Source organism: Muscardinus avellanarius (genome assembly GCF_963383645.1).
Source record: "Muscardinus avellanarius genome assembly, chromosome: 1".
Lineage (NCBI taxonomy): Eukaryota > Metazoa > Chordata > Mammalia > Rodentia > Gliridae > Muscardinus > Muscardinus avellanarius.
In genome coordinates, this window is record NC_137786.1 from 135,629,436 (window position 1) to 135,653,159 (window position 23,724).

Below are 23,724 nucleotides of genomic sequence, written 5' to 3' on the forward strand. Positions count from 1 at the left end.
TCCCATTGATGAAGAGGATTCAGATCAGCAGTGGGGCCAAGGCTATGGGGCTAAAGATACCTGGGTGGGTGGTGAGTGACGTGTGAGAGTCAGAGAGGGTATCTTAAGAGCACAGGATTTAGAAGTCAGGAACCATAATGTGAGAGAGGTTGAGTGTATTTGGATATAAGCCAGACTTGGAAAGGAAGGTATGTTCCTCTGGGCTGCTCTGGGTCCTTGAAGCTTCCATCTCCCAGACAGCTGGGTCATGGAGTGACTCAGTGGGATCATGCAGGAGTAGGCTGACAATGGGTCCTGTAGTCAGCCACGCTAGATTTGAACCCCAGCCCTAGAATTTATTAATATAAAGTTTCTGATAAGTCTCTTACGGTCCCAGTTCCTCCTTTGTGAAGTGAGACAATGACACCTTCTTCTCAGGGCTCTGTTGAGGGCCAAGTGTGATAAATATGCAGAGCACTGATCCCAGTGGGTGGCAATTGCCAGAAACTTAGCACAATGCTACCTGCCTGTCCTCCCTTCTTCTTCCTCTCTTCCTTATGGTATCTCTTCTGGCACATCCATTCAGGCGATTGTGAGAGTTCTCATCACACATATGCACCTGTGTCTGTCCTTCCTTTCTCTCTTGGTGAAATCCTTCAACTAGCAATCCCATGGACTCCACTTGCTGGGAAAAACATCTCCATAGCAACCAGTTCTCTAACTCCATCTTTTCTTCTTCCCTCAGGCTAGGACTTCAGCCCCCTCAATCTCAATGCAGAGCCAGCTGCTGCTTCCAGGGACAGGCCCCTCTGCTCAGCAACACCAGTGAGAGCTGCAGGATTGTGTGACTCTGGGTGGATCAGCCAAAGAAACTCAGACGACTTGGACTCCCTCCCTATCTTTGCCATTGGAATGAATGTACTCCATGCTCCTTGTGAACCGAGGAGTCAGGAGAGGGACGAATCAGATGGCTGCCTGCCTTGGCAGCTGGCAAAGGTGAAGTGGTGCCATTTGTTAGTGACTGTGCAGGTCCGATTCTTTGCTTGTTGCACTGTATCTCTTTTAAGGAAACTGCCACAGGAGAAGGGGAGCAACCATCAACAAGAGATGCAGCTCTCTATTTTGAGCCAAATTTAAGCCATTTTTAAATAATGCAACTGGCTTTGGAAGCACTTTAGTCTCCAGGGGGAATTAATAATGGATGAGCCTCTTCTCCTGCATCCCTCCTCCCTTCCCGGGGACTGTGGAAGAGCCAGCTCTGCCCATAGCCTGTCTTGGCATCATACCCTTTGTGAATGAGCATATGGTTAGAAAGAAGGGAGATGGAGAAGATAAAGAGGGAGAGGAGGAAGGAACAAGCAGGCAGGCCTCTCTCCCCTCCTTTTGAACAAGCGACAGATATGGTTGATGCCACATGCTGATGAGAGGTTCCTGTGGAGCTGATGTGTAGCAGATGAAGGGGGTAGTGTTGTGCCTGGTGTACAGGGAGAATTCAGAGGGTTAGCCCCAGGCAGTCCCAGGGATGGCTCCAGGCCAGTAAATGGAACCCCTCTTCTACCTCTCAATTCTTTCTAGCCCTACCTCAAATACTTGAGTGTAGGAAGAAGCCCATGTTTTCCTGGTTACACTCTACTGTGGGGCCAAGAACAGCTAGAACTGGGCATGGTAGCACATACCTGTAATCTCAGTACTTGGGAGGCTACAATGGGAAGATCACAGGTTTGAGGTCAGTATCAACAACTTAGCAAGAGACTATTTCAAAGGAAAAAATAAATACGGATAGGGTGTAGCTTGGAGATGGAATGCCCCTGGGTTCAATCCCTAGAACAACAAACAAACAAACAAACAAACAAACAAACAAACAAACACAGCCAGAGATATCTGCTAGTTCCTTTGTATCCAGAGAGGAGATGACCTTCCTTTAGGTATGGTGAGTCTGTCTCTGTGTCTAAACTGGGTTAATCAAGGACCAAGAGGTAAGGTGTTGACCTTGAAAGTTGCTTCCTTCTGGGACACTAATGCTTCCCCAGCCGCCTAGGAGGAGGATAGGTTTGTCTCACAATGAAGAGCCTGGGAGCCCTAAGCTATGCAATGAATGTAAAACTGATTCAAGGTGTGAGATGCTTCCAGGTAGCAGGGAGAAGCAAGCGAGACATTTGGGATATGTAGTATTTCCATTGAGAAAAAGTTCTGGCTGTTTAGGAGCTCTTTATAACAATGTCACATATATTCCACACATTCTCTTGTGAACTACACTTGGCAGCAAGAGAAACAGGAGCAGCGGAACTCTAGGCACTGAGGATAATGCACAAATGGGGCTAATTAATGACAATTATTAAGAAGGTAGAAGAATACAAACCAAAGAAGGAACATGACACTAGGATACAAGAACAGGAAGGTTTGAAAGAAGGTGCTTCTAAAATTAGCACAGATAATGGTAAAATTAGAATCTTAATGGGCAAGTTCAAAAGAGGATTAAATGCAGCGAAGAAAGTTCTGTTACCCAGAGAGCAGTGCAAGGAGATGAGCATCCACACATGCAAAGGAGAAGTTAGAAGATGTGGAGGAAGACTTAGAAAGTCATAGCCAGCGCACGAGAGCCAGGAAAGGGAATGGGGGCGACCAGGTCCTCAATGAGTTGACAGCTCACGGAAATTAACAGCATCAGTGGGTCACAGAACTTCTCACAGGGAGGAAATAAAAGCAGGGCAACCAGAGAAATGTTATTTTTGAGGTCGAGTCCATTTATTCATGTAGCAAATATTTTCAGAGTATATCTCAGGCACTAAGCATTTTGTGAATGCAGCAGTCACCTTTACCTGCAGTTTCACTTTCTGTGGTTTCAGTTACCCATGATCTACTGTGTTCTAAAAAATATAAAGTGGAAAATTCTAGTAATAAATAATTCATGGGCTTTAAATAACTTTTATTAAAGGGTAATGTAGAAAATTATTCTATTTTATTATTAGCTATTGCTATTTATCTCTTACTGTACTCAATTTATAAATTAAATTTTTATCATAGGAAAAGTAACATATAGGGTTCAGCGCTATATGCTGAACTATAAGCTTTGTGGCTTCAGGTATCCACTGAGGTTCTTAGCACCACGAATAAGAGGGGCTCCTGCCCTGATGCTAGGTAATTTGCGCATGGGTATTGGGCTCAGGTGTAGCTCTGAGAAAGGCTCAGTGACTTGCCAATGGTCCCATGGTGGTGAGTGGCAAGATGAGCTTGAGGCCAGGTCTATCTGTTCCATGTGGCCTTGCTCTCAGGGCCAGGCTGCAGGGAGAAGGGCTCTGTGTGCCTCCCGTAACTTGTTCCCAGGACACAACCCCTTCCTTCTCCTGTGGCTTCTTTCTGTTTCTAGCAGATGTTCTGCTCTGGGCTAGAAACTGGCCTGAGTCCTTGAGAGCCCAGAGCTCTGAGGTCCCCTTGTCCATGCTCTGTGGGATCTTACCTGCTCTTCTTGTCTGTTAGGATTTATTTGAAGGCTTCAAGGCCCTAACCCAAGACCCCACAATACATGGGCAGACCTTCTTGCCAACACCTGCTTGTATTTCAAGCACCGAGCAGAGCGAAACTTGTGCATAAAGGGCTGCCAGGAAAAATACAGGACTCCCGGTTAAAAATACATTTCAAATTAAGTACATTTTTCCCTTAGTGTAAATATATACCAAACCCTGCATGACACATTGGGTTTGGATAGAAGCTGGCTGGTGCTCCCAGTGCTGGAGGCTGAAGCAGAGGCCCCACTGACCCAGAGCAGGAGGTGCAGGGTGCTGGGGAGCCTGCTAGAGCACAGCCTTATTGATTGTCTCCCCACCTGCTACCCAGTCTCTGGGTCTAACTCCTGCCTCAGTGCTCCTTTGACTGCCTTCAAAGTTGTTCATGTTGTTACCTAGTAAGCCCAGGACACAGAAAACCACGGGGTTGCTGGTCTGGGTTCTAGACCTGGAGCTCTAAGACCTCTTGACAGCACTTCCCTCTCAGAATGGCGCTTCTCTCACTTACAGAAGCAAGGATTTTTATAAAAGCTTCTTTTCAGCCTCTGCAGTCCATTCTTCCTCATAGGGAGGCAGGCAAAGCCCAGGGGAGAGGCTTGTGCTGCAAAATTTCTCTTTGAAAAGAGGAGAATTGTGATCCATCAATCCTGGTGAAGGCTCAGTGAAGAGTGGTCATGGTTCCCAGATGGGCCAGCAGTCCATTTTTCAAGAAGAAGAAGAGGGGCCTTTGCCAGAGCGAGATAAGGAAGTGCTTCCCTAACTGGTTTTGGTCGTCCGTTACCTGCGTGTCCAGGACAAGAGAGCATCCGTCATGGGAGCCACAGCCCCCTGGGCAGGTGACGCTCCTTGCAGCTCCCTGTGACCCACACAGCCCTCAGCTAGGGCACAGGCAGACAGGGGAGAGGGGTGGAGGGAGAAGCTGCATAGCCCAGGGTAATGGAAAGAGTGGGAAAAGGCCCTAGGGATGGGCCTGCACCTGCTCAGAGATGGCAATGGAGCCCTGGGGCTGGGCCAGGCAGAACACAGGCAGGGTTTTGTACTTAATTGTCTTTAGGAGCACTCATTGGGATCCATATGCCAGATGCTGTACTGACTGCAATCACATAGATCAGCTCACTCAAACCTCACAAAAGCTCTATAAGGGATTTATTATTATTATTAGAGTGATGATATTATTATTGTCCAGAGACCCTTTAAAGTGAAGGAAAAGTTACTAATAATTATGTTGGGACACCAGATGTCCACCATGATAGTCTCAGGGGATACTTAGTCCTGAATTCATCCATGGGAAATGGGCACAAAGTTGTTCATTAAATTGGCCTGCAGTTCAGTTCCAAGTTCAGTGGCAAATCTCAATATTCAATGCTAAGATTTTAGTGACCTTTTGTCCTTAAACATCAGGTTTCACAGCCCTGATCGGCAGGCTGGAGAAACCTTATCCTTATTCTCCACTCTACTGTGAAAGAGACTATGGCAGGCAGAGACATCCAGCTGGGCAGCGTGGGTCGAGGGGACAAGATACCTGAGGTCAGTGCCTACATGCCTAGTCTTGCTCACTTTCTGGATCAAACCTGACTCAGGTGGACAGACTACAGTCCTTCTATGCTTTGGATTCAGAAGCCAGACTTGCCAGCTGTCCAGGAGGCTCTTAACAAATCTCAGCTCCACATAGTTCAATCTCTGCATTCAGATGTTCAGCTCTGCTGAATGTTCATGTGTATGTTTTTTGAAGGTCAATTTGTATGTCTCAAGTCTCTTTTTTCAGTACACAGCATCTTTTTTTCTCCTGAAGTATAACTTCCTGAACAGAAAGGATAAGTTTTTTTCCTGCCTGGGGCTCCCCTCTCTCCATGTACCATAGATAAGTGTATATACATTTAGGTATATACGTGTACACTGTATGTGTATGTTTGTATGTGTCTGGGTGTGTTTATTCTATCCTTTTTTTTTTTTTTTTGCGGTACTGGGGGTGGAACCCAGGGGCATTCTACCTCCAAGCTATATCTTCAGCCCTATTTTTTATTCTTTATTTTGAAATAGGACCTCACTGTGTTGCAAAGGGCCTTGCTAAGTAGTAGCTGAGGCTGTCCTTGAACTGTGATCTTCTGTCTCAGCCTCCCGAATGCTGGGATTACAAGTGTGCACCACCACGCTTGGCATATTCTAACCATTTTTACTGTAGACAAATTAGAAGGGAGGTATATGGTGGAATTTTATTATACTTATTCCTTCATTCAAAATCTATTGAAAACCTACTATGTTTCTGGCACTCTTATAGGTTTTAAAGATAGTTAGAAAAAAAGATTTTCAAGGCCCACAATTCAAATCTGACATTTTATTATAGGTCATAGCAATGATTAAGTACAGTTATGCACCGCACAGTGACATTTTAGTCTGCATGGACTACATATGTGACAGTGGTCCCATACGATTATAATGGAGCTGACAAATTCCTATTACCTAGTGATGCTGTAGCCCTCTTAAAGTTTGGAGGTGCTTTACATACTTGTTTCTGGTGATGCTGGTATAAACAAGCCCATTATTCTGCCAGTTATATAAGCAGCAGCCCATACAAGTACATATGCCACAAAATACTTGATAATAAATGATAGGGCCCATAATCCTCAATGATAATGCATTTTCTATACTTGTATCATCATTTTAGAGTTTATAAGTTAGCTGTCAAACAGTCTTATGCGGGTCCTTCAAGAAAGCTTCTTGGCATAGGAGAGGATGATTTCATGTGTGTTGTTGTCTCTGAGAACCTTCTGGTGGAACAAGAATGAGGAGGTGAGGATAGCAATACTGATTATTTGAATTTGCATAGGTCTAGGCTAAGCTAATGTATGTGTTTGGGTTTTAGTTTTTAACAAAAACTTTTAAAAAGTAAAATTTCTTTTTGAAAAAATTAAAATCTTGCCAGGCATGATGGTGCATGCTTGTAATCCCAGCATTTGAGAGGCTGAGACCGGAGGGTGGCGGTTCGCAGACAGACTCAGCTATTTAGTGAGGTTCTCCGCAACTTAGTGAGACTCGGTTTTATTTGTATTTATTTATTTATTTATTTATTTATTTATTTATTTATGGTGGTACTGGGGTTCCTGGAAACCCTTCTACCTCCAGGCTACACTCCCAGAACTATTTTATAATTTTTATTTGGAAACAGGGTCTCTGAAGCCAGCGCGGCTGGCTTCGAACCTGCGCTATCCTCCTGTCTCTGCCTCCCAAGCGTGGGGATTACAAGCATGTGCCATCATGCCTGGCATTTTTATTATTATTATTATTTTTATTATTATTAATTATTATTATTATATTTGGAAACAGAATCTCTTAAGCCAGCATGGCTGGCTTCGAACCTGTGCGATCCTCCTGTCTCCACCTTCCAAGAACAGGGATTATAAGCATGCACCACCATGCCCGGCTGAGACTCGGTTTTAGAATAAAAAATAGGACAGGGGTTGTAGCTCGGCCGTCGGATGACCCTGGGTTTCATCCCCAGACCTGCAAAAAATAAATAAATAAATAAATAAAATCTTATAGAATAAGGATAGAAACAAAGAACAGTTTTATAAAGCTGCACTGTGTGTTTATGTTTTAAGTGTGATCATGAAAGTCAAAAAGTTAAATAATCAAAAGTTTATAAAGTAAAACGTTACAGTAAGCACAATGGTGCATGCCTATAATACCAATACCTGGGGAGGCTGAGACAGGAGAATATCAGATTCGAGGCCAATGTGCAGTAACTTAGACCTTGTTTGAAAAAATAAAAAACAAATATACAAAAGGTCTGGGGGCAGGGTGTAGCTCAGAAGTAGAACACTTCTGGGATCAGTCCTAAGACAGACAGATGGACACACACACACACACACACACACACACACACACACACACACACAATTTTATAATAAGCTAAGATTAACTTATTACTGAAGAAAGAAAAACATTAAAAAAAAAATAGATGTAGCATAGCCGGACTGTATAGTGTTTACAGTCCATGGTTGTGTGCAGTTTTGTCCTGGGCCTTCACATTCACTCTTCGCCGACTTTCCCAGGGTGACTTCCAGCCCTGCAGGCTCTACTCACGATAAGTGGCCTACAAAAGTGTGCTATTTTAAAAAATCATTGGCACTGTATTTTTACCATACTTTTTATGTTTAGATAATTGTACATGCACAGGTACTATGGTGGTATGATTTCTTTCAGGGTTTAGTATAGTAACATGCTGTATAAGTTTATAACCAAGCAGCAGTAAGCTACACCACACAGCCTGGGTGTAGCAGATTATGACACCCAAGTTTGTGTTAGGTACACCCTATGGTGTTTGCACAATGACAAAATTGACTAACCACACATTTCTCAGAACATATGTCCTTTGTGAAGTAACAAAACAGTATGTTTTAAACCATCAGGTAGTTGCAGGTACTATGACGACAACCAAGACAGGGTTAAGGGACACAGAGACAAGGCCTGGGTACTCAGAAGTCCTCTGGAACTGACACTTGGGCAGAACCCTTACCATGGTGAGGAAGTGACCATGTAGCTCTCTAGGGGAGAGCACTCCTGGGGACGGTGCTGAGGCACCGAGTCAACAATCAACTGGAAGCTGAGAGCTGTGGAGAAGGCCTATAATTCTAGTATCTGGGAGGCTGAAACAGGAGGATCTCAAGTTCAAGACCAATGCATGGTAACTTAGGGAAAACCTGTTTCAAAATAAAAAATGAAATAAAATAGAGCTGTGGATGTAGCTTAGAGGTAGAACGACTCTGTATTCAATCCCCAGTAACACACACACACACACACACACACACACACACACACGCACCTTTCCTGAGGGATCAAGTGGTGAGAGGCGAGGCCCAGGAAGCCTTGAGTTGGTGGGTTCTAAGCATGATGCTGAGGACTCCAGTCTGATGGGGTGGATGTGTGGAGGAGAGATGGCAACAAGAATGTTTAGAGGAGAAATGGCAATGAGGGTGGTACCCTAGACTGCAGGGCAATGTGGAAGAGAGGAAAGTGACTTACTGGTGACATCTTTGTGAGGAGGAGTCAAGAATGTCTTCATGGATCAGCTGTGATGTGAATGGAAGACAAGCCCCGAGGAGATACCTGGGGCAAATTGGTGATTGGCGGCACAGGGCAGCTTTGGGGCAGAAGTCAAGAAAGCTGTTCTGAACATAATACATGTGGAAGGTGTGGTCAGTGGGTCCCTTGCCACACGGGGAGTTGTATAGTGAGTGCTGATAAAGAGACATGAGGCAGACTAAAACGTATAGCCCCTGGGGCCAGGGCCAGGGCTCCCTACCCAGGTACTTGGGAAGCATGGGGCTCACCAAGTGACAAGAAGATCAAGTGTCTGGGCAGTGGAGGTGCTGTGTGAGCAGTGGTTAACAGCATCAATAGTCTGGCTCATGAGCTTTCTAAGACTTGTGGGAGCCTCCTAGGAGCTGGGAGGAGATCCTGCCTGGTGCCCAGCAGTGATGGTGGGACCCATGGCCCACTCAGCTCTCAGGGAACTTGTTCCTCTGATCTGTCTGTCCCTCGGCACCTAGCCAGTGAGCCCACTGGATTTCTCATGCCAACTGCCCTTTTTCTGCCTGACCCCTCTCTGTAAGCAGTGATGACTCTCTTTCTCCACCTCCGTTGCCACCTCCACCACTGAGTCATTTACCTTAGCAACTTGCCACCTGGGAGGGACAGGAAGGGGGTATGTGCCTGAGAAATGGGGACTAGGATGACCTTTCCTCATTTGTTCTTACTCCCTGAAAAGACCTTGGGTAGAACAGCCAGGCACCACATTGCTCTGTGAGCTAATCTGTTTTTCTAGCCCTGCCCATTTGTCAGAGGCCTCCCAAAGGAGGACCATCCTATTGAGATACTCCTCTTATAACACCCAGGAAAGCACACACTGGGACTAGCCTCCATAGGAGGTCCGAGGATTGAATGAACCAGCGCAGAGCAGGGTACACAGTAAATCAGTAAATGTCCATTTCATATGAGTGCTATTGCTCTTTGTTATTATGAACACAGTACTTACTAAGTTTTCAATTCTGCAAACATACTAGATATTTGAGTTCCCTCTCTCCCTCCCTGCCTTCCTCCCTTTCTTCCTTCCATCCTTCCTTCCCTCCTTCCTTCCTTCCTTCCATGTACTGGGGACTGAACCCAGGGGTATTCTACCTCTGAGTTATACCTTCGGCTCTATTTCATCTTTTTATTTTGAAATAGGGCCTCACTAAGTTTTTGAGGGCCTGACTATGTTGCTAAGACTGGCCATGAACCTGTGATCCTCCTCTCTCAGCCTCCTAAATACTGGGTTTACAGACATGGTCCAACATACCTGGCTTTAAGTACTGTTTCAAAGTTACCATGAGTAGAATATTTGTCACTCAATCTAAACTTTAGAGATGTTCCATATCTGAGACAATGGGACAGAATGAACTAAGAGTGTGGTAAGTGCCTGGTATTATGGTGTTTTACAAAAGTCTCAGCTTCATCAGTACCAGGATTATAGATGTGTACCATTGTACTTGGTTAAATTGTTTGATTTAATTTTCACAAACATTGCAGATACGACTCCATTTTAATCCACAAGAAGGCTAAGGTTCAGAGAGGGTTGGTGAATGCTGCAGGTCACACATTCACGAAGAAGTTTGCATTGCCAGAGTGTCTGCTGTCTTTGTAGCCATTGTGACAGAGAGGGTTGAGCAGTGAGGAGCTCAGCCTGCTGACAGCTCTGCCGATAGAGAGCCTGGTGTCATGTCTCCCTTTCTGTTGGCCTCTTTTCCTAGGAAAGAGCATACTGCAGGGGACCACATTTCACAGTGAATTATAGAATTATGCCTCGCAGCAAGCAGCACTCAGTGTACAGTTGGATGCAATGAAATGGAGTTTGTGTTGGAATCTATTATGGTCCCAACATAAATTAATTATAACCCTTCTGCTGGAGGGAGCCTTCATGTATAATTAACATTTGCTGAAGGAGGAGGGAAACAGGAGGAGTAAAGTGACTGCCATCTGTAAGAAGGCCCAAGCCAGGGGGGGAGACTAAAATGATCCTCTCTGTGGTTCAAATAGACCCTTACTGACAGCCTCCAGGTGGGTCCTAGTCACTGTCACTTACCGTGCCCCTTCTAGGACAGTCATATGATACTTAAACTTTAGAATAGCCTTGTGGCATCGTTATCCCTCTTTATAGATGAAGACATTGAGGTGAATGGACATAGCAAGTCAGGCATTTTTCGGGGAAGGCTTTACCCCTCACTTCTCAGCCTTGGAGGCTGTAGACTGCAATCCCACTTTCTGCTGCATGCCAGCTTTCCTAGCCCTCGCTCTTTGCTCTGTAACAAGAACTAATTATAGGGTCTGCAAGGCCCTCAAATCTGAGCAGGCCATGCACTTTGCACTTCTTTCCTTTGCCCTGTGCCCAGAAGTGAGTTTCAGCAGGGTGAAAGTAAGGGGCTGTGGGTTCAGAGAATGGTGAGTCAAAACTGGCAACCCCTCTGCTGGGACGGCCCTGGGGTTGGTGCCATCTGGGCCTGGAGAGTGGCCCAGGCAAGTTGCCGGGAAATACACAGTAACAGCTGCAGTAGCCAATGTGTTTCCAGGATTTCCCTGGGGGCAGGCACTGTATTAAGTGCTGTAGGAGTAGAAATTCCAATTCTTATGAGTACAGGGTCCAGTGATAAGGACACCCTGTTGTGTGGGTTGGGAGTGTGAACACGGAGATGTTACGTAGTGCTGCTGCTTAGATATGGAGTCTAAGGCTCCTGTGCTGGCATCTGGGTCCCTAAGGTGGCCATGTTGAAGTGGTGTGGCCACTACCACCTTCAGGGGTTGTTGCCCAGTGGAGGTGATTGCCTCATGGGGGCATTACCCTTGGAAGGATCTGGTGGGACTGGCCAGTTCTCCTGAGCAGGTTGTTAGGGAACCTGGCATCACCTCTGAGTCCCTTTCCCACCTTGCCCCTGCTGCTGTGATGCCATCTGCTTGGAGCCTCTCCCCTGATCTAAGCAGGCGCTGGTGCCCAGCTCTTCAGCCTCCACAACTGTGAACCAAATCAACCTCTTCATAAGTTACCCACCCTCAGCTGGTTTTTATAGTGACACAAAGCAGACACAAGCATCTTGCCAAACTACACCATAGATATGTGGTATAACTTGGATTCAAATACAGGCAGACTCAGCCTGCAGGTTTACCAAGCATGGATTAAACTCTAATACCATAACCCACAGATGCCTGTCTTGGCTCTTGGCCAGACATCAAGGTGCTTTTACCTTGTGATCACATGGTTCAAAGTGGTCAACTCCTCAGGGAGCTACTCCCTACCTAGCCTCCTCCCTTCTAAAAGAAACATGCCTTGTCTTAGTTTTCCTCTTACAGACTGAAAATTACACATGCATGACTGCAGTGGAAGGGTGTGGGCTAAGGACCCAAGTAGACTTGGTCTGTATCACCATCCTTCCATTCTCTAGCCTAGAGCATGTATGTCCTCATCTGTGACTAAAATCAGTTTTTCCCACACAAGGTTGCTAGGCCTGTGGAATGGGTGCTGCACCACCTATGACAGCTGCTGGTCAGGGATTTGCAGAAAGTAGGATCTATATGAATTGGGGGAGGGGGAAGAACATGACCTGGGTTCATGAATGAAGTATGCATATGTGCTGAAAGGAGGAACTGGTATAGGTTTGTAGGTGTGTGTTGGCACACATGTCTGTGTAGGAATGTGTGTATGTGTGTACATGCGTGTGTGTGTGTGTGTGTGTGTGTGTGTGTGTGTGTGTGTGCAAGAGCCAGCACTAAGAGAAGCCAAGCTAAGTGAGCCTGGGGCATGAGAGTAAGGAGTACACAAAGGACTCTAGGCACAGAGCCCCAGGGAACAGGTGGGAAAGGAGCTACAGAGGACCCAGGTTCTAAGAGCCCCTTTCTGCCTCCCTTACTCTGCACTGTGAACTGAAGCCAGCAGCCTGCACACCTCTTTTGGTCTCAGCTGGAGGAAGGTTGCTTTTATTAATGAGGTCCAGCCTCTGGGAAGTTGGTCCTCCTTCCCTTCTTTCTCTTATCTCTCCTTCCTCACACCGGGGTATCTGGATCCCATGTCCACCACATGGCCAGGTCTACAGGTACAGAAACAGCCAGCTACGGGGACTGCAGATATAGGGACTTTGTGCCTGGAAGCTTAAGAATATCTGGAGAATATCAGCCTTCCCTCCACTCTGGAAAACTGCAGCTTTATCAAGTTCTCTGGAGGCCAAACTGTGAGCTCAGAAATCTGAAAACTGACCTACTTCTATCAAAGGATCTTCCTATCTGTTCCTGCCTTCCCAGCATCCAGGCACAGTTTCACCTGCCCATGGGCAGGTGCCGGTATCTTTTCTGACCTCTAACTACCTTATTTCTCCAGCTGCCAAGCCCTTCACCCCTCCATATCCCTAAATATGACCTTTTTAGAGATGCAGGAACAGAGGCCCATGAGATTGTTTGATGGCCCTAAACACACTGCACAAATCTCCATGACTGTCCTGATTCTATCAATCAACCTGCATTAAGTAGAGATGCGAAGAACAAGGCATAGGGTCTGACCTTGAGTAGAACAAAGCCTTATGAGAAACAACCAGCAAAGGTGGAAAGGAGAGATGAAAACAAGGCCAGACTAGCTTCTCTTTATTATCCAACCTCCAGCTTTTACTCATGCTGGGCCTCTGCAGGAGCCAGCTCTTGGCTTCTCTGTCCCCTTCTCTTCCCCTGCTTCTTGTGTCTCTGGAATATATTGGGTCTCAGATGGGATTTCCTATCTGTATCTGAGTTAGGTTCTTCATTACTGTCTGCCATGCTTTCTGTGCTCAGCTTTACTGCTCTTGTGACAGCCACGATTGAGTTCATGCTGTGATGCTTGTTTAGCCTGTCTCCTGCAACTGTAAGTTTCCTGAGGCCTCGGGGCCTCTATGGGGTCAGGAACATGGTGGGCATTTTAAGTGCTCACTAAATAAATGGCTGAGTGGGTGAAAATGTGTAGAACACTGCTCTGCCTCTCCCTGTGGGGAATGAAAGGGAAGCCCTTTCTGAAAGTTTCATGCTGAAAAGCTCTACCAAATACTGACTGCCTTCCAAAGAGAAAAGGAAGAATAAAAAGTAATTTTTATAATAAAGAAACTTGACCAATGTGACCTCTGGCAGGGGATCAAGGTCAACATCAACAGTGATAAGTCCTATAGATCCTATGTCCCCTCAACAGGATGGGTTGAGGATGGCATTTTACCTCTCTCATCCCAAAGAACCATAACCTTGGATAAATTGCAATAGGAACATCAGACAAATGCCACTAGAAGGTCATTCTACAAAATTATACTCTTCAAAATTGTCAAGGTCATCAAAAACAAGGAAAGTCTGAGAAATTATCACAGCCAAAAGGATTCTAAAGAGATGTGGTGATAAAATACAATATTCTGGATGAAATTCTGGGGCAGAAAAAGAACATTAGGGAAAAATGAAGATAATAGGAGTATGTCGAGTGTGGTGGTATATAACTGTAATCCTAGTACTTGAGAGGCTAATTCAGGTGGATCACAGGTTCAAGGACAGCCTCAGTATCATAGTGAGACTCCTAGCATCCTGACATCCTGTTTCAAAACAAAAAAATAAAAAAGGGGTAGGGGTATAGTTCAGGGGTAGAACATCCCTGGGTTCAATCCCCAGTATAAATAAATAAATATTAATAAAAATAAAATAAAGGGAGAGAATATGAGTAAACTATAGACTTTAATAATAATGCAAAAATATTGAATCATTAGTTGGGAAAAATAAACTATGGTAATGTAAGATGCTATCAATTGGCAAAACTGGATGTGGAGTGTTGGGGAACTTTATACTATCTTCTCCTTTTTTTTTTTTTTTTCTTTTGGTGGTACTGGGGTTCCTGGAAACCCTTCTACCTCTGGGATACACTTCCAGACCTATTGTTTAATATTTTTATTTGGAAACAGGGTCTCCTAAGCCAGCGAGTCTGGCTTCAAAACTGCGCAATCTTCCTGTCTCCGCCTCCCAAGCTCAGGGATTACAAGTGTCTGCCACCACTCCCGGCTCTAACTTCTCCATTTTTATGCATATATAAAACTATTATGAAACAAAAAGTTTATTAAAAGAGTGTCAGTGTCTTGTGACATATAAAGAGCTTGAAGTCATCACTCCATTGTAACAAGATGTAGCTGAGCAAGCTGAAAGCCAACAACTCGTCTTAGAGCCATCAAAGAATTGAGGCCACAGGCAAACTTTTGTCCCCAGAATAGGAGAAATAAATAGGGTGTTCCTGAGGTTTCTGCTTCAGAACTGACACTGGAGTAGAAAACCCAAAGTGTAGTTGACAAATCACTGGAGGCTCAGTGTGGAAAAATCTGTGAGTTAAAACTATATTTGGCCGGGCGTGGGGTGCACTCTTGTAATCCCCACGCTTGGGAGGCTAAGACAGGAAGATCGCACAGGTTCGAAGCCAGCCTCAGCTACTGAGTGAGGCTCTCAGCAACTTAGAGAGACCCTGTTTCCAAAGAGAGTATAAAATAGGTCTGGGAGTATAGTCCAGAGGTAGAATGCCCCTGGTTTCCAGCCCCAGTACCACCAACAAAAAAAAACAAAAATAAAAAAAACAAACTATATTGCTAACATGAATCAAAAGAAAGCTAGGATAGTTGTATTATTTTCAGGCAAAGCAGGCTTCAGAGTGAGAAAAGTTGTCAGGGATAAACTGGGCATTGCATAATAAAGAAAGGATCAATGTCCAAGAAGACGTAGCAATCCTTAATGGGTACTTACCTAACAACAGTATCAAAATAAGTAAGGCAAAACCTAATAGAACTGCAAGGACAAATAGTTGAGTCCTCTAATATGGTTGGAGATTTCAACACCTCTGTATCAGTAACTGACAAATCCAGGAGGCAGGAAATCGTGAAAACATAGTTTAATTGAATAGCATCATCAGTTAACTAGATCTAATTGATATCAGTAGAATACTTCATCCAACATCAGCACAACACACATTCTTCTCAAGATCATGTGGCTCACTTACCAAGATTTAAAAAAAAAAAACACTGTAGGCTTTAAGACGTACCTTAACAAATTTAAAAGAACAGAAATCAAAGTATGACCTCAGAAAATAATTGAACTAGAAATTAATAAACAAAGATAGGTGGGAAATCCACAAATACTTGAAGAGTAAATAACATACAGATAAATAAAATGTGAATGAAATAAATGTCTCAAGTGATATCAAAATATGATAAAAATTAAAATACAACTTATGAAAATCTGCGGGATGCAGTGAAATAAATTCTTAGAGGAATATTTTTAGCATTGAATGCATACATATAAAAAAAGGAAGGCTTAAATTAATTATCAGTTGATGATTTGGGGAATCAAACCCAAGGCCTTGCATATGCTAGGCAAACACTCTATTATTGAGCTGTACCCAACCCCAAAGCCAATATTCTGCTAGTACCTAAACTAGATAAAGATATTAGAAGACAGTGAAACTACCAAACCATATCTCACACAAACATATGTGTAACAATTCTCAACAAAATGTTATGAAATTTAATCCAGCATTATATAGGAATAATTATATGCCATGACCATGATGAATATGTTTCAGGCATGCAAACTGGTTTGACATTTCATGGTAAATAATGTAATCCATCACATCAATGCTAAAGAAGAAAAATCACATGATTACATCAATAAATGCAGAAGATTCATTGGACAACATCTAATTTTTTCACAATAAAAACTCCGGCAAGCAGGGAATAGAGAGGGTAACTTCTTTAACTTAATAAAAAATATTTGTGAAAAAAAACTACCACTTAACATTATACCTAATGGTGAGAAACATGAAGCTTTTCCCTTAACATGGGGAAAAGGCAAAGATGTCTCCTTTCTCTCACCACTGCTTTTCAATATCATATGAGAAGTCATGAGGATCATGAGGGATTTAACCTTATTAGTGGGTTAATAAATTTGATTGATTAATAATTTGAATTCCTGAGAGGAGGTGGAAATTATAGGCAGATGGGATACAGTTGGAGGAAGTAGGTCACCGGGGGTATTTCTTTGGGAATGTTCTCTCTCTCTCTCTCTCTCTCTCTCTCTCTCTCTCTCTCTCTCTCTCTCTCTCTCTCTCTCTCTCTCCTTCCCAGCTGTCATGAGTTGAGCAGCTTTTCTCTGCCATACCATTCCACCATTATATTCTGCCTCACCTAAGGCCCACAGCAAGGAAGCTGCCCAACCATGGACTGAAACCTCAGAAATTACCAGTCAAATAACCTTTTTCTTTTCTAAGTTGTTCTTGTCAGGTATTTTGATCACAGAGACAAAAAACTAACACACACAGTAGTGATCAATTGAAATTTTAAATTAAAAAATGCAATGCTACTTACATTAGCACCAAAAAATGAATACTTAGGTATAAATCTAACAAAATATATGCAAGATCTATATGAGGAAAACTATAAAAATCTCATGAAAGAAGATTTAAATAAACAGATATTTCATGTATATGGATAGAAGTTCTCAATTTTATCAAGATGTAAGCTTTTTTTAACTTGATGTATAGATTTAATTAAATTTCAATCCCAGCAGGTTATCTTATAGATATGAACAAACTTATTCTAAAGTTTATTTGGAAAAGCAAAAGTCCCACAAATGATTCAAAGAAGAAACAAAATTGGAGAGCTAACACTACATGACTTGAATGTTTAAAATAAATCTACAGTTAAACCAGATATGTTATACTGCCCAAAGTGTCTATGAATAGGTTTATAGGACAGAATATATAGATCCACACAAAAATATCAAAAGTAAAATGGTAAAAGACAACAAATAGGACCAGAACAACTGGACATCCACATACAAAAAATTAAAGGCCTCACACTGTTCACTAGAGTGAATTCAAAATGGATCATCCTAGAACTGAAAATGGATCCTTTGTACATAAAATGCAAAGCTACAAAACTCCTAGACTATAACATAGGAGATGATCTAAGTTATCATTGGTTTGGCAATGGCTTTTTACCTTCAATGTTAAAAGCACAATTCATGAAAGAACAGTCACACTGAATTAAAACAAAACAAAACAAAACAAAAAAACAACTTCTTTGAAAGACACTGTTAGTAGAATGAAAACGTGAGACATAGAATGGAGAAAAAAAAATCTTTGCCAAACACTACTGGTATCCAAAACATAGAAAGAACACTTAAAAACCAATGATAAAAAAATAAACAACCCCATCACAAAATGGGCAAGAGATCAAAACTGATACCTTACCAAATGCCTCATACATATGGCACATAAGACTATGAAAAGTTGCTCATAACCACATGTCATTTGCAGATTATAAATTGAGGCAAGGGGATACTATTATAGGTGTATTAGAATGATAAGATCTAGGGGCTAGGGGTAAACCTCAGAGGCAGAGCACTTTCCTATCATGTGTAAAGCCATGGGTTCAACCCTCAGTACGATGAAGGAGACGAGCAAGAGAAAGAAGAGGAGGAGGGAGGAGAAAATTTAGAATACTGACAATAGCAGATGCATCCTGACAAAGTAGAGCACGAGAAATTCCCATTTCTGTTGGGAATATAAACTGTACAGCTACTTTGGAAGACAGTTTGACAGTTTCTCACAGAATTAAACCATGAGATCCAGTAATCAGACTCATTAGTATTCACCAAAAGAAGTTTAGAATTTATATCCACAAAAACTTGCACATAAATGTTTATAGAAGCTTTATTCATAATTGCCAAAACTTGAAAGAAAATAATTTGTTTTCTAATAGGTAAAAGAGCAAACAAACTGTGGCACATCCAGACAGTGTGATATTATTCAGTGATTTAAAAAATGAGCTATCAAATCACAAAAAGACATGGAGGGAACTTAAGTGTGTATAGGGAAGTAGAGAAGTCATCATGAAAGGCTGTATAATATATAATTCCAACTATATGGCATTCTAGAAAAGAAAGTTATAGAGACTGTTCATTGGCTACCATGGACATAGAAAAGAGTTGAATAAGTGGGGCACAGAGGATTGTTAGGCAGTGAAATTATTATGGATGATAATGTAATGGTGGGTGCATGTCAGTAACAGTTGTCACAACCCATGAAACATGCAACACTGAGAGTTACCCTTAATATAAACTATGGACTTCTAGTTAATACTAATGTGTTAACATTGGCTCAGCAATTATAATGCATGTACTGGATTAAGGCAAGATTTTAATAATAGAGAAGGCTCTTAGGGGGAGGGTAGGAGGATATATGATATCTCTGCATTTTCTGTTTAATTGTTCTATAAAGCTAAAACTGATAAAAGTATATTAGTTAAAATAAACAAAACAAATATATTGATTAAAAATAGAACAGCAGAAACCCCCCATGTGCCTCTCCCTTCCTCCTGCCACCATGTCCCAGACTTTCCCCAGCTCCCTGAGTGAATACTCCCCAGCCTCAGGGGTGAGAGGGAACAGGAGAGGACTCAGAATGGTTGTAGGGATGGACATGCTAGATTCATGTCTGTCGTCTGTCTGTCTGTCTGTCTGTCTGTCTGTCTGTCTGTCTGTCTCTGTCTCTCTCTGAGGTACTGTTATTGAATTCAATGGTGCTCTACCACTAGCCTTTTTTTCTTTTTTCTTTTGAGACAGAGTCTCACTGGGTTTCCCAGGCTGGCCTCAAGACTGTGATCCAGTTGTCTCCGCCTCTTAAGTCACTGATTACAGGTGTGCACCACTACACCTAGCTCAGGCATCCTTTTAGTGCACCAAAACCCCAGCACTTAGATCAAAGACTGAATAATGGTATTTATGTATCCACACTAGCTTGAGGTTGTGGGTACTTGGTTAAGTAAACACAGAGTCACCCGGGGAGAAGAGCTCTCTGTTTACCTGAGAACAAGAATCATGATATCTTCCACATCACAGGGACACCTCACTTTGGTTCTTAGCTAGCTCCCCTACTCTCTGGAGAATGGAGGAGTGATGTAGGCCCTAGGAGAGCTCAGCACAAGGAAGCTTCATATTTGGGGACTACACACAGAGATTTTATTTTTTATTTTATTTTTGATACTGTGCACTGAACCCAGGAACATTCTACCTCTGAGCTATATCTCTAGTCCCTTTAAAATCTTTTTTTTAATTTTGAAACAGAGTCTCACTAAGTTACTGTATGCTGGTCTTGAATCTGTAGTCTTCCTGTCTCAGTCTCCCAAGAACTGAAATTACAGGTGTATGCCACTAAGTTTGACTGACATAAAATATTTTAACTATTCTTTAAGCTACTGTGCTGGAAAGAGATTAAGTCAATGGTTGATTTTGTTTATTTTCAATATCCTGAGATTGAAATCCTACAGAGGTTGATATTTGGGAGGATACATATTTTTAGAAGTCTTTTTAAAGGCCAAGTAAGGTTATCAAATATTTGGAATTGTTTGATGCACACATGAGTTTGGGACCCCTAATGTGGTTCTTCCCAACATTGTTACCAGCACTTCCCAGTATGGACCACAGATAATTCAAATGGATGAGGCCTCAGAGAACATCTCACTTCACCATTTCCTTTTATAGATGAAAAAACTATAGTCAGGGAGTTGGAGAGTCTCTTTGAGTTGACACAGGACAAGAGGAGACACCAGAGTTGGAATCTAAAACTCTGACTTGTTCCTCCCAGTGTGTTGCTCTTTCCCAAGCATCAGTGTATGGAGAGGGTGGAACAGAATGTAACGTATGGAGGGCTAGGAGCCAGTGTAGTTAACAGTCCCCAAGCCCAGGAAATGTGATATTATAAAGAGATATGTGCTTGATTTCAATTACTAAGCCAAATACGAGAAAGAGGGAGGGGGAGGGGTTGAGGTGGCAATTGGGGAAGGGCTAAATGAGTGATGTGTGCATGTATGCCTCAACCACCTTGTACCCCATCAAGATGTATGACTACAAAGCACCAATAAAAATTAAAAGAAAAGAGAGATGTGCTGATGGCCTCTCTTGACATAGAACTAACCAAGTGGAAATGGAGGGCAGAAACCATGGCTTTAGAACACAAACTATAGTCAAAGAACTTTGGGATTTACTGCCTAGAAAATTAGTTGATCTTGCTGAGGCCATGGACAAGGTTAATTCTACAAGTTGCATAAAACTAGGATTGGTTAGCTCTTGTATAATTTGTAGATGATGCTCTAAAAACTCAAGGTACAAACATCACTCCAACTAATTCATTGTTTCAATCAAATATTGAAAGTAAATATTATGGGTATGAAAGTCCATATATTATCTATGATTTTTTGGCTTTCTTTATGAATTGCCTGAAAATTCAATGAGGCTTCAGATGCTTGAAAGGAAATCAGGTTTGCTTCCATGTGTAGGCCATAAGAACTGTGGATGATCTCCATGTTCTTGTGCCTCCCTGCCACATGTATTGCTATGGAATTCTGGTTCTGTGTTGTTCTTAGCCTGGACATTACCGGTAGAGTCCCTGCCAGGAGACAGTATGGTATAGATGTTTGTATCTTTTCTTTTTCAAGAGAAAATCCCAACGTCCTGGCCAAACTCAGCTAGGAGCTGTCCACCTGGATCTGTTCTAACAGATTCACCCACAGAATCCCAGAGTACTGACTGTCTCTAGGAAGGCAGGTATCTATTGCTTCACTGACCCAGAGTCACAGCCTTCTTCTTAGACAGCCATGCCAGGGGGTGGGAACTTATTCTCTTAATATCTCAAAGATAGACACAGTTGGTCTAAAGTGAGCATAGATACTAGTAGATTTCCCTGTAATTTTAATGAGCATTTAAGGTTAAAAATAATTGTTCTTAATGTAGGAAAAATGGAGTATACTTCCAAATTTATTACATATATCCTCACATTTTCTCCTGTGCTTGTCAAGAGGCCTTATATAGAGAGACGCAACACATTTCTAGCCAAGTTCCTTTGCTAGGTGTTGGGGTGGTTGATCTAGATCTAGGGTATTCAGATATCCAACCAAAGGAGACAATTAGACATTGGTGAAGTGAAGAAAATCACTAATTACATTGGAGCTGTCTCATCAGCTGCCAGGCTGGTTAAAGAGATCATCTTGTTTGCAAAGTGCTTATCTAACTTCCTTATTAGAATCCATACTAATTATAATGATATAATGACTAATTATCATTATTATTATTGTCATGATTAAACCAATGAATATATAGTTTTTCTGCCAAATGTGCTTGGAAATGAGTAGCTATCAATTCTATCAGAGGCTGGTGGAAGAACTCCCAAATCTGTCTCTTGCTCCTGCTCCTGCTTCAGCAGGTATATAGTGAGTTCTGTGGATCTGATATAGAGGGAGATCAAGTGGGAAGAGGGAAGAAAAACTGGTAGAGGACAATGGGTGTTTTTATCTCTCTTGTATTGCTATAATAAAGTAACTAAAGCTGGGAAACTTATGAATAAATCTATCTGACTCACAGTTCTGGTGTTTGCAAGTTCTGAACAGCATGGCACCATCATCGAGGTGAGGACCCTCTTGTCTGCACTGTAACATGGTAGAAAAATGGAAAGAGAAACAGGTGGGGTAGAAGGGACAGACCAGCACATGGGGTATACTACCTGTTAGCAACTCATTCTCCTAAGAAATAATTCACTCCTGCAAGACCCAACCTATGCTAAGAGAACAGCATTAACTCATTGATGAAGTAGTGCCTTCATGATCTAATTACCTTCCACCAAGCCCCACCTCTTAAAGGTTCTACTTCCTCAACTCTGCCATACTGGTAACCAAGCCTCTAGCCCATAAGTCTTTAGGGGTGGGGAGGACAAGCTATATCTAAACCATAGCAATGGATATCTGAAGAATGAAAAAAAAGATAGAATGGGAAACAAAATTTTAAGAGAAACAAAAGAAGAAAAAGTTACAAGAAAACTAGAAGAAAAAATATCTAATGTTTTTTTAGCCTTAGAGGCAGCCAATTATGGACTGAACCTCTGAAACAGTGAGTCCAAATACACTTTTTTCTAAGTCTTTCTCATCAGCTATTTTGAACATGGTGTCAAGAAACATAAAAAATTGACACTGAGAAGGAGTGACAGCTGGTCCTTGGAAGGACATAAACACAGGTGAGGTGAGTACTTTCCTGTAGGATGTAGTCAGAGGTCAGATTGCAGACAATTGTCAAATCAGATGACTGCTTCTAGTGTTGAACCCTGAGCTTTGGAGGAGTGTGCACAATTGTCTAGGCTTCAGAAAGGCCTCTAAGCTAGGACTAGAGGATACATCTTCTGGCCTCCAGGGATAGTACATTCTACATCACCCAGGATATTTTGTGAAGGCAAAAAAGAAAAGCAGTGCTGAGAGGATGGCATGAAAGAAAACACAGTAGAGAAAGTTGCCAAAGAGGAACCATAACAAGCAAGCTTGGCACACAGGTGGGACCATCACGCCATCTGTGGCAGCAGGAGTGATGTTAGTTCTCCTCTTTGGTATCAAGATATCTTGAATTTCTTAACATTAATTTTTTAATGCTTCATTGACTGGAAAATGCCACATTTGGAGATTCATTTTTGAACAGCAATTTTTTTCAATCTATTGGACTACCCCAGTTAAAGTGTAAATACTTCTAGAAGAAATAATACACAAGATGTAATATGAAAGAATTATATTATTAGCTTCTTTATCAGAAAGAGGGCAAAAGGTCTGACAATAAAATTCAAACTAGAGGTGTTTTGTGTGGTGGGGAGAGGGAGAGGGAGCAGAAAAACCACAGGTGTAGTGACAGGCAGGGAGGGGAAGGGCTCCACTGAGGTATGCTACCAATTCTTTTCCTTTTTTTTGCAGTACTGGGGATGGAACCCAGGGGCATTCTACCTCTGAGCTACACTCCCATCCCTATTTTTTATTCTTTATTTTGAAACAGGGTTTCACTAAGTTGCAAAGGGCCTCACTAAGTAGTAGCTGAGCTGTCTGCAAACCACGATCCTCCTGTCTCAGCCTCCAAAATGCTGAGACATTTGGCATGCTGCCAATTTCTAATCATTGCTCCTAGTGAGCCCAGGAAGAACTATTTTCTGTTATTCTGACCCTGATAACAGTGTATCCTACAGTTAGTTCACTTGGGGTCCATAGCTCTCACAAGTCTCAAGGGGCAGTCATCAGAAGCACTCAGAGGAACCCAGGTTAGAGCGAAAGGCTGAAGGTACTCAAGATGGTCCAGGTGACTCCCTTTAAGTATATGAAGGACTGTT